We start from the raw sequence: 16215 nt of genomic DNA on the forward strand, positions 1-16215 counted from the left end.
CTCCATATTGGGTCTTTTTCGGGCCTTAGCCTCCAGAGGTGAGAGCCACCTTGGAGTTTTGTTTTCCAATAAGTCTTTATATTTCGTCCAGACATTGAACAGTGCTTTCCTGACAATATGGTTCTTAAAGGCCTTATTGATCTTAACTTTGTCATACCATAAGTATGCATGCCAACCAAAAGCATTGTTAAAACCTTCCAAATCCAGCACGTCAGTGTCTTCGAGAAGTAGCCAATCTTTTAGCCAGCAGAAAGCTGCGGCTTCATAGTACAACTTTAAGTCTGGCAGGGCAAAGCCACCTCTTTCTTTCGCATCTGTTAATATCTTAAACTTAATTCTGGGCTTTTTGCCCTGCCAGACAAATTTAGATATATCTTTCTGCCACTTCCGGAAGCACTCCGTTTTGTCCACAATCTGTAATGTTTGAAACAAAAACAACATTTTTGGCAATACATTCATCTTAATAGCAGCAATTCGGCCTAACAAAGAAAGCTTCAATTTTGTCCAACTATCCAAGTCTCTCTTAATTTCAGACCAACATTTTTCATAATTATCCTTAAATAGGCTCAGGTTTTTTACTGTTATGTTTACCCCTAGGTATTTTACTTTTTTAACCATAGTTAGTTCTGTCTCTCTCTGAAACCGTTCCGACTCTATATCTGTCAAATTTTTCCCCAACACTTTAGTTTTCTGTTTGTTTAATTTAAATCCCGCCACCCGACCAAAATCCTGTATCAATTGTAATACTCTTTTCGTACTAGACTCTGGCTCCTGCAGGGTCAAAACTAGGTCATCTGCAAAAGCTTTCAATTTATATTGTTTCGCTCCGACCTGAATCCCTTCCACCAACCGGTCCCCTCTGATCAAGTTCAAGAGCACCTCCAGAACCGAAATAAATAACAAAGGGGAAATCGGGCAGCCTTGTCGTGTTCCTTTTTCAATTTTGAACTCTTCTGTAACCACATTGTTAACTATCAGTTTGGCCTTTTGTTCTGAATATATTGCGTCAATCCCATTCTCAAACCCCCGTCCCACTCCCATTTCATTCAAATTTCCCTTCATAAATTTCCAAGAAATATTGTCAAAGGCCTTCTCCGCATCTATGAAAATTAACACTGCTTTTGTATTTATGTCTGTTTGCAAAAGTTCCAAAACGTCAATAATGTTCCTAGTATTTGCAAACATATGTCTACCTGGGAGAAAGCCTGCCTGGTCTTTATGAATTACTTCATTAAGCACTCTTTTGAATCTACTTGCCAAAATGTCTGCAAATATTTTGTAATCCACATTCAAAAGGGAGATGGGACGATAGTTTTTGAGTTGTGTCTTTTCAGCTTCAGATTTTGGTATCAATGTGATAAAGGCTTCCTTCCACGATTCCGGCGCCTTCTTCCCTTCCATAATTTCATTACAGACCTCCATCATTGGTTGGGTCAGATAGTCTTTTAATGTCTTGTAATACTTGGAGGTCAAACCGTCTGGCCCTGGAGATTTGCCCAGTTGCATGTTCTGAATAGCTTGTTCAATCTCTTGTTGTGTTATTTTGTTGTTCAGGATTAATCTGTTTTTTTGTGACAACTTTGTTAATCCATTTCTTTCCAGAAATTGTTTAATCTCAACCTCATCTTGCGGCCCTTGAGTGTATAATTTTTTAAAGTATCTCTGGAAGCACTTTCTAATTTCCATGGGGTTCTGGATATTTCTTCCTTCAATTTCTAGGTTTGTAACTGTATTTAATTTCTGTCTCTTCTTCAACTGCCAAGCTAGCAGTTTTCCACATTTATTTGCCGATTCAAAAGTTTTTTGTTTCATTAATTTAATCTTCCATTCTATTTCTTGGTTTATCAATTTAGAATATTGGGCTTGATATAGTTTAATTTCTCTCAGAATCGGCTGTGACTTCGGGTTTGATCTTAATTTCTTCTCCAATTCTTTAATTTTCTGCAAAATCTTATCTTTCCTTTCATTTTGTGTTCTTTTCTTTACAGTGTTCTGTTGTATCAAGAACCCCCTCATCACAGCTTTGCTTGCGTCCCAGATAGTTCTTTTTTCCACCGTAGTGTTCATATTTATTTCAAAATAATCCTTCAAAGTTTTTTGGGCCTTCTTGACAATCTCCTGATCTCTAAACAAGCTATCATTCATCTTCCATCTAAAGGAGCCGGTTGGCAATAGTGTCATATCCATCTTCAGCGCATTATGGTCGGAGCAGGTCTTTGGGCAGATTTCCACTTTTCTGACCTTGGGTGCCAGACCTCTAGATATCCATATTTGGTCGATTCTTGTCCAAGTCAGTTGGGCTTCAGAGAAGAATGTTCCCTCTCTTCCCAGGGGGTTCTTAGTTCTCCAAATATCAATCCAGTCCATATTGTCAGCCATTTCAAAAAAGGTCTTTGGTAGTCTGCCGTCTTTTGTAACGTTTTGATTTTGTGACTTATCCATGTTTGTCGATACGACCCCATTCATATCTCCCATCATAATGATGTTGTTGTAGTCCAGATAGTCCAGCATAGTCTCATGCAACTTCTTGTAAAATTCCGATTTCCCGTCATTTGGTGCGTAGATTCCTAATATCAGAATCTTTTCTCCTTGATGTTGTATCTCAATTCCTAATATTCTTCCATGTTCATCTTTGAATAAGAATTTAGGTGACAGGCTCTCTTTTGCATATATCACCACTCCTCGCTTCTTTACTCTGTCCGAAGATATAAATTCTTGGCCAAGTCTTTTGTTTATTAACACCTTTCTATGGAGCCTAGTCACGTGTGTTTCTTGTAAGCAGATAATATCCAATTGTTCTTTTTTTAGTATATGAAAAATTTTTCTCCTTTTTTCCGGGATATTGCAGCCATTAATGTTCCAACTCAAAAGTTGCAGAGACATCCTGAATAAATCTGGTTATTTTTCAAGGGGTGGTATCTTGTTCAGAGAATCTTCAGAGTCCAAGGGTGCAGATACCTCTGGTGTTTCAGGCCCTGGAAGTTGGTCAATTCCTTTGTGAAGGTCCTCTCCGTATACGTTCAGAAATTTATCTCTGTCTTCCGATGTTCTGATTTTGATCTTCTTCCCTCTAAAGGTAAAAGATAGTCCTTGAGGAAATTCCCACCTAAAGATGATTGAATTCTTCCTTAGTAGTCTTGTCAACTCCAAATAGTCAGATCTAAGATCTAGCAGTTGTTTAGGAATATCCTTGTAGATCTCAATTCTTTTGTCCAAAATGTCCAGTGACTTTCCGTAGTGTAGGCCCAAAATCTTATCCCTTTCCTCCTTTGACCTCAATATTATCAAACAGTCTCTGGGCTTCTCTTTCTTTAGAAGTCTTCCGAGCCTAAAAGCTGAAACAATTTTAAAGTCCTTTTCCTCTAAACTCCAAAATTTGGAGAATTCTTTAGTCAGAAACTCAGCTAGGTTGCCTTCTTCCACTTCTGGTATTGCTCTTATCCTTAAATTGCTCTCCCTGTTCCGCAGTTCAAGCATGGACAAATAGGTCTGATGTTCGCCTACTTGCTTGCAGAGTGGTCTTACCTCTTGTTCTAAATTTTCAAGTTTTTGGCTGGTATCTTCAGCCAATTTCCGATTTTCCCCTGCAGCCTCCTTCAATTCTCCGATTGCTTGAGTATTCTGTGCGACTTGTCCAGATAATTTATTTAAACATTCTATGTTCTGCTCAATTTTATATGTTTGCTCATCAGCTTTCTTGTCCAAAGATTCTACTTTCTTATCCAAAGATTCTAATTTTTCAAAAATTTTCTCTAAAATAGTAGTGCTTGCCCCTGAGGCCATATCTTCCAGTTGTAATTCCTCAGTTTCTCCCTCCCCTGCCCGTGGCAGAGAAACAGTTTCGACCTCAGAGGGCAAAGTAGGCACAGATGATCTACGTGCCTGTGAGGCTGCGGTTAAAGTTGTCAAAGTTGTTTGTTTAGTTCTTCCTCTCCTTCTTGTACCACTCATTCCAAAGTTATCTAAAATTCAAGGTCAAGCTGAGTTGTTCCCATGAGAAAGCCCCGGCACAGATGGTCACAGTCAATAAGGGGCCGGGAAAAAGAAAGTAAAGTAAAAGTCACTGTTATAAGTCCCAAATCCTCTAGGGGGAGTTTAAAATATTTCAGGGAAGAAATCAATTTCAGTTAAAATAAAGTCAAATTTCTAAGTCCAAGAACCTTCAATAAAAAGATTTTTCAGCAGAGTTAAGGTTTAGTACAACAACAGTATTTCTGATGGTGTAAGCTGGTAATCCAAATGCTTCAAAGTAACAAGTTCAGACTCTCTCAGATTGTTTCAAAGTTCAGATTCAAAGTATCCAAGCTGCAAACTGCAAGCTGACAGCTCAGTTTCTCAGGCAGTTCCAGCGCCTGGGGTTTTTAGTTAAAATGTAGCTCCAAAGGGAGAAAGATTAAAATATAACTAAAATTCATAAGAGTCCAGCACATGAGGTTATTTATTCCACTTAAAATAAAGTTCAATGGGTGCTCAGATCAAATAGTTTAAAAGGTCTCTCTTTGCCTCCACTCCTCCACGCTCTTTGCGTTCAAGTTCAATGGGAGCGGAAGACGGACTTCCTGTTTTTCGTCAATCCGCTTTCAGCCAAATTTAATGTTTTAAAGTCCCGAATTACATACAGTCAGTTGTTTACTCACGGGTTGTTGTTTTTAAAGCATAAATTTCAGGAAGAAAGGTCAGCGCTCACTGGCAACAGCTACACGGCTTCACTCCGCCGATTGCGGAACGACCCACAGCGCCGCAGCCTCCTCCGCGATCCGGAGCCCCTTACGAGGCTCCCTCAACGTTTCGGTGGCCGCTTCTGGCGCCCGCCGGGTCCCGGGACCGCAGGCTTCTGCTGCCTGCGGTTTTCCGTTTTTGGGTCTCCGCTGCGCCGTAGCGGACGACCCTTTCTCGTGCGGAGCTTCCCTTCCCGTTAGGAAAGGGCAGCCATTACCCTTCGCGCCGCCTCCGGCTGAGTTTGCATTTAAAATCAGATCTATCAAATTCGCATTTCCCAAAACAATACGAGAACCGAAACATAGATATTCTTTGAAATTCGCACTCGGCTGAATTTTGCAATGCAGTTCTCCAGTCAAACGGTGTTTACAAATATGCAGATGTCAGGGGGAGGTGTGAGCTAAAATGAAAATTTTAGTGAAAATCCATTATATTAGGGGAAATTGCTTGCAAAAATGTGTGAATTAGTCAAAACTGCATACAAAAACATGCTCAGTAGGCAAAATGTTCACCAAAATGTTGAAGAATTGTCACGAGGATATTATTATTATTATTATTATTATTATTAAAATTGCATATTACTGCAGAACTTACTTTAAGACTGGGGGGTGGGTATAAGAAACTGAGAGAACTGAAACCGACATCCTTAGTTTCATCCTTACTTACAGAACACCCAAAGGAATATATTTAGAAATAATTGGCTAAATTGAGAACATGAAAAAATTCAGTTGAATAGAATGGAAAACTTCCACACAGTGAAAGCAACTATCCATAAATATTTAGTAAAGGAAAGGAACAGAAACTTTAATGGTTTTCTCATAATAGTTACTCATGAACTTGGGAAAAGCCATTGCAGGTCCACAATGTAAAGCAACACATTTCAACAGGTACTCTGCTAAAATAAGAACACTGAAAATATCCGCTATTGGGTCCAAAAGACCAGTAATCATAACAATAGCCTTTATTTTTATTTATTAAAAAAAACACTGAATGGTGGTGCAGATGAATTATTATAATCCATAAAGAAACTTTCTACCACCTAGCCCATTGGCTTGTTTCAGACAATTCAGTTAAGCTGCAAGACTATTACCATGTACATGTCATAACAGCAAATGAAATAATACTGAGGAATGCCAAAACAAAATTACTGCTAGATGAATGAAATGCTTTCTTTGTGCTATTCAGAACATTTGAACAGAATTGCATGGCTCTGCTTGCTGAATTATGTGTCGTACCTGGGCTTAGTTTTCTAGCTCTGAGAGAGAGAATTGGCTGTCTCATTCCCACCTGCCATTACTATGTTCCACAATACACATTTTGTATGAATGCTAAATATTTTTTTAAAAAAAATAAAAAATAAAACATTGTTAAGGTGGCATCTCACCCTGCTTAGATTGATTAAATTTATCCAGGGAGCTATGAAGTATTTTGAAGAGATGTAGTTCAGAAGAGGCAAATTTGAACCAGTTTAACTGGACATATTTCAAGATTGTAAAATATGAGAAGTTGATTGTCAGTCAAAGAGAAGAAACAACAGGATACAACATGCCATTAGGTCGCTGAGTAGCATTGTTTGGTACTGTATGGTCTATCTCAGCCTTCACAATCCTGGTGCCATCCAGATGTTTTGGACCTCAGCTCCACTTTGACCCCGCCAAACAGCCGTGCTAGCTGAAGCTGAAGGCAGAAACATCCAAAACATTCCAAAACATCTGGTGGGCACTAGGTTGGTGAAGGCTTGTCTGTTGTGTTACCATGGGGAAAGGAAATGATTATACATTTTTTTGATGGCTTTAAGATTAGATTATGTAGGGTTGCCATATTTAAAGTGTAAATCCAGGCACAAAAATTGTTGAGCTTTTTTTAGTTTTGCCCAGAGTTCTTGAGCTTTTTTGCTTTTTTGGTCAACCTCCAAAAATGACCCTGCCAGTATGGTTCCGGATTTTCATGGATATTCCGGTTATGTCCAGACATATGGCAACTCTAGATTAGGTTTCACTGGGGTGGAGGGAACTAGATCCTCAATTAGTAATCAATTGGTTATTAAGAGGAGGGGCTATAGTCAACATAGAAGTTAGTCCCACTACGCAAGGGCGGACTTTGGTCTTTCAAATTCACCCCCCTCTCACCTTCCTGTCTCTCACCTTCCATTCTGCTCAATTAACCACATCATAGTTGCAACGCCCTGCAGCACTCCCTAGGCTCAGCACCCAGTGCAACAGAGCCAGCCGTGCTGCCCTAATTCCGCCTCTACACTGCAATCAATAGGGCTTACTCCCAGGGAAATGTGCACAGGACTGCAGTGTCCATTAGATAGATTTGTTCAGGAATGAGGCATGCATTGTTTCCAACCACATCAAACTCAGACTAAGCCCACTGACATCAATGGATTTCACTTGGCTATCTGCGGTCCATTTATTTAAATGTGCCTACTACAAGTGTGACTCAATTGAATACAGATTTCTGTATGTCAAACCTCAGCCCTTACTTTTGTATTCTTGTAAGAATAAATTAAAAAGAGGAAAGAAAGCTAAGCTTCACAGGAAGTTAAGCTTCCTGCTGCATTCCACACAGCAGCACTACATGCATCTTTCAGTTCCCTCAACTTCATATTCCTCTCTGTTATTTTTGGAAATGATCGCAGGAAGAGAGTTCATGTCCTGAAGGGACTAAACATTCCCCAAAGTTCTCTTGGAGTCTTCATACTGTCAATCCAGTCACATCTAATATACTTTGGGATGATGGACAACTGTATTAAAACTACATAAAAGAAGACAACAGAATTGCATTAAATCCGATTTTCTCCACTGGAAGACTCTTTGCCACTTCATTACTTAAATATTAAAGCAGCTCTGGAGGACTTTGAGTTCCTGGAGATATCCAATATGACACCGGGGGGGGGGGAGCTTCATTTCTCTTGGTCCCAACTCACCCTGCCTGAAGTCATCCGGAGAGTGAGTTTCAAGATTAGTTGAAGCTTGATCCAGTGTAACTTTTAGAAGTGGTAATAAAAATAAAACCTTAGGTTGTAATATTTCAATTTGCTCTTCTTCCTTGCTGCTAACCTGAGCTGAAATGGCAGGATGTTCCCTCTTCCATTCTCCTGGCTATAATTGCCCTTTGCACAATGCTCACCTTCTGCATCTCCATCACCTGATATTTTATTGAGACAGCTGCTCACTGGTTTGACTATAACTAATTGGATCCCGGAGTTTGAGTAACTTTCCTGAAAGGTATTGTTCCTTCGGCTGATGTTGCTCCCCAAACCACTGCTAGGATGTTTGCTTGGTGCATATGAGGTTACACACCAAGCTGTGGTCTCTAGGCTCTGTCTTTTATGCTGCTTTAGATAACTTGTTAAAAATTCACTGATCAAGCCCTGCTGCCATGTAGCATGGGGAGAGAGCTGCTTCATGCTGCTGGAGAACTCTGCAGTGATAATTATCAGAGCCACCTGGTGGGATGGTACCTTCAATGTGACCCCTGGTTGAGTTGAACTGCCAAACTCTTCTTTTCTTTTGTTTAAATGGAATTCCTTGCACCTTTTACTATCATATACCTCATTCTGTTGGCTCAAGGTTCTCATTCTTGCATTACTTCAGGGAATGATCCCATTCGAACTTCCTTCTCCAAGCAGGTGGCATTGCCAAGTTCTGTAGCACTTCACTGTTTGGGCAGAAATTTAGCAGGTTTTGCTCATGGTGTAATTCTGTACCTCCTCCTACACATCTAAGGGAGCTTCCAGAGTGGTATTTATTGTGGGTTCGGTGCTGCTCATGCATGCAAGTTTTCTGCAGCAACCACGTGATGTCACTAGTATCAAAATGTCAGCTCATATTTTTCCCCCACTTAAGACAGATTAGGATGGGGAGAAATTAGATCCAGTTCTCATTTGAAGGTGACATTACCTAATTTGCACTTCCTGAAACAATGTAAATACAAACTCAGGTAATTTAAAAATTCACACCAAACACACCATCGGGGGGGGGGGGCTCCAAAATTATCAAGGAATGGACCAGGCCACCTCAGAATTCCCTGGCAGCTGTGGAATTGCCACCTCATGACCTGACCAACTATGCCCTACTTCCACTGCCACCACACCTCAGTTCCCGCTGAACTCAGCAGAAGCCAGGTTGCCTTTCAAAGTGCTGACACTCACTTGCCTTCTCCACCTGGGGCTGGGGAAAGCAAGCAACAGTCCCACATGATGGAATGCCTCCCTCTTGGTGGCAGAAGTGATGAGGTAGGCAAGCAGAACACTGTCTCTTTCACTTCTCCCTTATCTAAACATTGGTTTAGATAAGCTATAGTTTTAAGCTGCCAAATAACACAAGGACCAAGCCAGGTAACCTCACACCACCAATAAAGGACCAACCACACATTCAAACATACACCCTTATCTTTAATAGACAGGTGTCAAGAGGCATTATTGGATCTTGGCTGTGAAAGAATTCAAAATCCTTCAGTGTTCCAGAACCCCACTGTCACCTTTTGTGGGGTACCTGTTGCCCACCTGTTGTGCCCACCTGTTGTGGGGTAACCTGGAGTCTTCTTTCTCCAAGGGGAGAAATTTGACCAAAAATACCCTAATGTGGCAGAACGGGGTAGGGGTTATGATGGCTATCTCATGTCGCATTGAATATTCAAATATCCTTTCAGAATGTTGTAAAGGAAAGGAAAGTTAGGCACTCTAGGATGTGATGAGGCAATCTTATAAACTGTGGGCACACTGTTTAAAGTAATTCTCTGCTACCTCTGTTTTCTGAGTGGTGTCCCAGAACTCAACACAAATGGCTTGTGTTACGTACGCTGCATCTATGAACCTGTCACTCTGTGCCTGTCTTTTGTCATGGGGAAATTTGTGCCTCGTTAGCCCTCTTCAGGGTGAACTTCTCCTTCCATTGGGAGTCTTCTCCGTGCATTTTGGAGCACTCATTATGCAGCAGGTAAAGAAGGGTCCCTGATGCTCCCAATTGTGATGGGCTTCAAATGAAGGGGAGGTGATATACAGGAGAGGCAGAGCTTGCAAGCATGCCCTCACTCTCCCTCATTGTATGAAGAAAGAGAATGCCCCAAAATGGCTAAAAATGTTGTTCTAACCAGGGGTGGGGGAAGAATTTGATCCAGCTCACATTTGCAGGTAAACCTACCAAATTCAAACTTTTCTGAAATGATACAAAACGGAAACAGACATCTTTCAAAAATTCGCATTTGTCTGAAATTTGCAGTGAAGTTCTTTAGCCATGCAATGTGTATAAAAAATGCATACACTAGAGTAAAGTGTGCACAAGAATGCACATATTAGTGAAAATAAAATACAAAATGTAACCTATTCGGAGAAATCCCCACTAAGATGCTGATGAAGTTTCAAGGGGATTTCATTAAAAAAAATATGCAAACTGGTATGGAAATATGGAGAACTGAACTTAAGCTTGGAAAAATGAGAACCTGAGGAAAACCACAGTTGACATGCCTACCGATTACACGATGCCCTTCATCTCAAGGAATGCCGGCTGTCTTGACTCAGGCAGTACTCAATATACCCATGAGGAGGGACTACAATGTCCCATTTCAAGTTGCATGGAGAGGTAGCTTCCTTCAAGTAAATTTGCTCAAGGGACAAAACAAATTGATCATACCATTTGAAATAAGGCTGTTGCTGCTGTGCCTCCTGGAGGAAGGTGATAACTCCCCACTACAGACCTCGTATTAGTTATGCTTTGAATGACTTCCCCTTCCCTGCTGCAGAGCAAAGCCAATGTTCACACTTGTTAATTTTTCCTCTTGTTTAGTATGAATGTTAAAGTGGCAAAGATTTCAGGGCTTCTTCGTTTATTAAAGTTCTTTCTTTATGATCAGGTCGGCTTCCCCATTTCCTTTTTTAACCTGTTAAGTCTTTATGTAAATGTTAACTCATTCTTTGCTCTCATTCGCTGACTAACTTATTTGGTTTCCACCTCTCTGACTAGTTGTGGGGTTTTTTTTGCTCGTATACCTGCATATTATTTATTTCCCTCATGTCCATCAGCAATATGACTAAGTGAGGTCCATTAATTTCAGTGGGTCTACTCTGAGAAAAACTTCATTGCATACCAACCATAGTCTCTGAACTCATGTTTTACACTGGGTTAGCCTGTGCAAGTGACAAGGTTTGTGTGAGGAAAATATAGGCATCATTTCAAACTACCAGATAGAATCATAGGAAGCTGCCCTATACTGCACAAGACCATCGGCCCATTTAGGGCAGTGTTGTCTACACCAGGGATTCCCAAACTGTGGTCCATAAGCTTCGTTCAGGTGGCCTTCAGTGCCGCTTGTGGATTTGTGGTTGAAGATGGGAGAAAGCACAACCATCATACTAAATATTCATTTTGATTTTTAAATGTATTTTTATTGCTTCTTTTATTTCCCATGTTGCATTTTGTTACATTGCAGTTTGAATTCTATGGAATCCATGTTGTAATATAATAAAACACAATGTATAATGATGAAAAAGAAGCAATTAAAAATCATCCAGTGTAGTGCATTACAACTGCTACAAAGGGACAGAAAAATAATTAAGTGTCCAACCAAGACCCAAGCAATGTTCAAGTGGGCCATGGAGGAAAGGGTTTGGGAACCATTGGTCTACCCTGATTGGCAATGGCTCTCCAAAAAGGGATCTCTCCCTAGCCGTACCTGAAGATGCCAAGGGTTGAAACTGAGACCTTCTGCATTCAAAGAGATGCTCTGCTGCTGGGATACAGCCCTTCCCAAGCAGATGAACAGCACATGGAGCTTTGAACTGAATTAACATCCATAAAGTCAAGCCTTATGTAACTGATGAGATATGGGGGACAATTCTATATGAATGTTTCTTCAAAAAGGGGAACAAACTTGTCCTTGGCTCAGCAGTAATTGTGGTCCCAAGCATTGTGGTCCCAAGGCAAGGCCAGTTAAAAGCAGCACATGTGTCTAGCAGAAAGTGTATCCACACTAGCATCAACAAATGCACTCAACAGCAGACTCAGATAAGCAATGAGTTGCAAATGTATTTGTTTCCAGATATCTCCCCACCTGTGTCTACAGCAGCTGTATGTGTGGTGGTAACAAGTGCCCTTCCTGTACCCTGCTTCTTCAAGGTGTACCCTGTTCAGGCATTATTCTCCTCATGTGATTAATTTGAATATGTATTAGAGCTGCTACTTAGAGCTGCGTCTAGGTCTTCTCTATATTTAAGCATCCTTTTGTGCCAGTCACTCCTAGGGTGGGTGTCTTTACTCCGCAACAAGACAAAATGAAATGTTTGGCATTCCTCCATTTTTTCCATATCAGATCCGTGGCTCCTTGGGCACAGGGCAGGCTCTCAAATCATAAATATTGTAGCTTTTAAAGAGAAATGGGTAACATTCACTTCTGGGAAAATGCAGAATCTTTAGTGATTTGTTCTTTTTGTTTATTACTGCTTAAGATGTTGTTTGCATCCGTTCTGAAACACAGAGGCAAATCAATGCCTACTTCAAAACAAAGAAGACTGAAATCAGGATAATGAGCAGTGCAGCCCTCAATCTGCTGAAACACTTTCGCAGTTCCCTAGATAGATAGATATTCCTGTCTGTTGAGAAATATACTAGATGAGTCGGAGGTGGAGGAAAAGGCTCTTTCCCGTATGTCAAAAGGAAGTGCAAAATCATAAGAAACCTGCAAAGAAACAACCTGTGCTGGCTCAATGGATATTGCTGCCCAAGGCAACCTATGCTGGGTCATCATCAGAGTCAGCTCAATGCATTTTGCTGCCTGAGGCAAAGGACAAGATGCCATGCACCCCCCAAGGCATACACAGAAGCCAATAGGATTGACAGTTTGATCTTATTCCAATACTGGTGAAAGGAAAGTATTCTCCACTGCCCTTGAGGGCAGCCAGCTAGCTTAGGGGGTACAGGGCAGGCCACATGGCACCCACAGCTCTGTCATCTCCCCTCCCCACCGCTCAATATTTGCCACCTGAGGCAGCTACTTCACTCTGTTTCATCAGAGGGCCAGCCTCGAACATCACTATAGGCCAAGACCTCAGCTCCCAGTAGTCCAGGGCTGTGCATGTGGAGCTTGCAAATGCACCCAGCTCCTCATATTCATGATATTTTATGGGAAGAGATTCATAGAACAGAATTAGATAAATGAATGCAGAAATGCCCTTGTCTTTATAATTTTATCTGGATGGTGGCAATCATTTATAGTTTAACAGAGCCATAATATTGTAGTATATCTAGTAACAGTACCTCACTGGATATTCTGTGTGGTTGGTCATATAAATTTAGATATCATCTTCTGCCAGCTATCTTGCAATCTATAATTAAGTTCAAGTGGGAGTTTAGTTCAATAAAAATAATATCTTGAGTAGCACATTCATAGTGTGGCTATTCTACCAAGCCATGATAACTGGTGTGCAGCCCATTTTTAACAAATCCCTTTCTGCAGCTGTCATCATTTTTTTAAAAAATGATTACATGGCTTTGTGCTGACCATTTGGTTTTAAGCAAATAAATGACTGACTGATTAATAAAATGGCAAGAATGAAAGACTTATTAATCTTGAGCCTTGCATCACAGGTACCTTTGAGATGCATTAGAAAATATTTGAAATTCAAAGGCTTAATTTAAGAAGAGGCTCCTTAGTGCCAAGATGTCTCATTCTGGGCTTCCGTTGCTGCTACTTTAAGTTCCCATTGCTTCTGTTGTGCAGTAAATTGTACAAAATGAAAAGTAATATATCAAACACAGTTTATTGTTTACAAATTAAAGATATTGCTACATGAGATGAAAATATTCCTAAACCGCAAAAATAAACAACACCCCCAAACAAACAACAAACCCCAAATTCAAAACCATTATTAAAATATTCCCTCAAGGTGGATTTCATTGTAGATGAAAGGGCACTGCTGCAGAACTCTCTGGGAAGCGTTGTGATATCAAGCAAAAATGTTAACGTGGGATCTCAGAGTATTTTCCTCAACATAACAACATTAGATGAATTTATTGGATCAGGCTGTCTTGTCCAGCATCCTGATTTGGCAGTTACTAACAATATGCTTATGGGAAGCCTGAACACAGGACCTGAGCAATACAGCTCCCTCCCCTCGTGCAGTATTGCTGAGCTACTTAATAACGAAAGTTGAAAAATGGATTTGCAAATAGTTTTAATATCCTAATCGGTGCCTTACTTTGTTTGGGACAACTGGAAATCACCAGAAACACACACACCAGTAAGAGAATGGTTAAAAAGGAACTCTAGAAATGGGAGAGTTGGACACTGGGTTTTTGGAGAATACTGCCCAAATTCATTTCATATTGAACCCAAACTGTTGGCTTTTGTATTTGGTAAAATAGAAAAAATAGAGTTGGTGAAATAAAAGGCATTCTCTGGATGCCTAGGATCCAGGTTTGGGGCAAGTACTCTTTGCCGAGAGCGCCCCATTTAAAATGACAAAACATGCAGCAAAGTAAAGCATGGAAATATAGGCTATTAGACCTTTAAAATATCCCCTTCCAAAGCTCCCTGCTTCCCTTAGCATAGAAAGAGACTACACATTTGGTAAGTTAAAAATGGTATACTTACAAACTCTTCGAAGATCTGGTTCATGTGCTTTCCCACACAGCAGCAAGAAAAGACAGGCAACAAAACTTAGGTTAAAGTAGTAAATGCTTCTAAAAAAATTTATATAAAATGTATAAAAACACAAAGATGGCTTGCTAAAGCCACATGGTCTAAGCTTGGACATCCAGCTTAGACATCCTTACTGGCTGCATTCCCATGGTTGGGGAGAAAGAGTTTGGTAGCCCTTCCTCCTAAGGTGAGGGGGTGTGACTTAGCTGAGCATGGCAGAACAGCTTACTCTATGGTCTTAACTCCTTCATGCATTAATTAGAATTCAGCATGTTGGTTATATGAGGCTGGATATATCTTACACAAACACCTCTGATTCCTGGGATCTCTTCCCTCCCCCACCACAGTCTTTTTGACCACATTTAAGTGGAGAAGCAGAGTGTGGGGAGGAGGGGAGGCTCTCAGAAAGCACCATGGTGGGAATCCCACACTCTGAACTCGAGTGACACACATACTTGCAGTAGAAATTTCAGTGCAACCCTCCTATTTCAAATCTGTTATGTGGTTCCCCCACTCATAATTAAATAGGCAGAGCTTTCTTGTTATGAAACGATATTAAAGCAGAAAGAGCTGTCTTTTCACAAGGATCACAGCTAAAGCTACAAAACTACCAGAGGACTATGAAAAATTATATTCAATTCTTCTTCTTTTTTCAGCCACTGGAAAAACTCAGTTCCAGCACCTCTCAGGTGGGCGCCATTGCCATTGTAAGAGAACAAGGGAGGCGTTCACGGTGAGTTCCAGCACCTCTTTTTCTATAAAAACAGCACTGATTATATTTTATATCCATTGTGACTTCATAATTAATAAAGAAACAAGTTTCAGACTGAAAGCATTTGTAGAAAGTGATGGTTACTAAGGCACATTGCTTCAACAACTTGCTAGACATCTTTGGCCGTTCTGTCTGTTTCTGGCTACTACCGCAGAACCTTTCTCATTTATCCTGAAGACACAAGAGTGAGCTAGGAATCCTTTCTGCATTTCTCATCAGAGCATCGGAAACTCTTGAAATTCTACATTGCCATTTTCAGGGCACTCCACTGCACAATCATTTAAATATATTGTTCAAATTTTAGTTAATGAATGTCAAAATCTCACCCTACAGGCCAGCTGTGCCCAGCTGATGAACAAATACTCCTCTCACAGGGCTCCTCTCACAGTACAATACGTTAGCAGCTGCTACACATTGAGACAGCTATTCCATCCATGCTTTGCATATAAACAAGCTGAAAAAGGAAGTAGCATTTTTCGTCAAAGTCCTTATGAAAATCACAAAATCTATGCCCATGTCTTAGACTGCTGCACATCTCACCAGATGTGACATTATTGCACAGCAAAGAGGCCATAGCCAATTACTAAAGCTGAAGGGCTGCTATTGCATTACACATGTCTGAGAAGCTACACTTTGAGGAGAGCCATTTCTCCACTGTTTAGGCCTATTATCACCACAAGTTGACTTGCTGCTTTGTTTGCTTTTGTTCCAATCTCTTTTCCTTTAAAGAGGTTTCTCTCCAGGTTTCTTTGATTTGTTTGTCTGTTGCATGATATCCTGTCTTTCATCATGCGGGGATCCCAGGCTGGTTTGCAACAAAACCAAAATGCACAACAACAACAACAACAACAACAACAACAACAACAACAACAATTCAATAGCAAAATAAATTTACAACCAGCTCTTGCATCCCACCTGCAACATTATTAAAACACAAATATGAAAAAGAAATTCTAGGGGTGATATCTGATGTTAGTGGTGTTCAGGGTAGACCCACTGAAAGCAATGGACCACTAAATTGGATATCACCTAATAGATACAAATGTTTCAAAAACAAAAACCCGAAAGCCCCAGAGTGAAAT

Source organism: Podarcis erhardii (assembly GCF_964252035.2).
Source record: "Podarcis erhardii genome assembly, chromosome: 5".
Taxonomy (NCBI): Eukaryota; Metazoa; Chordata; class Lepidosauria; order Squamata; family Lacertidae; genus Podarcis; species Podarcis erhardii.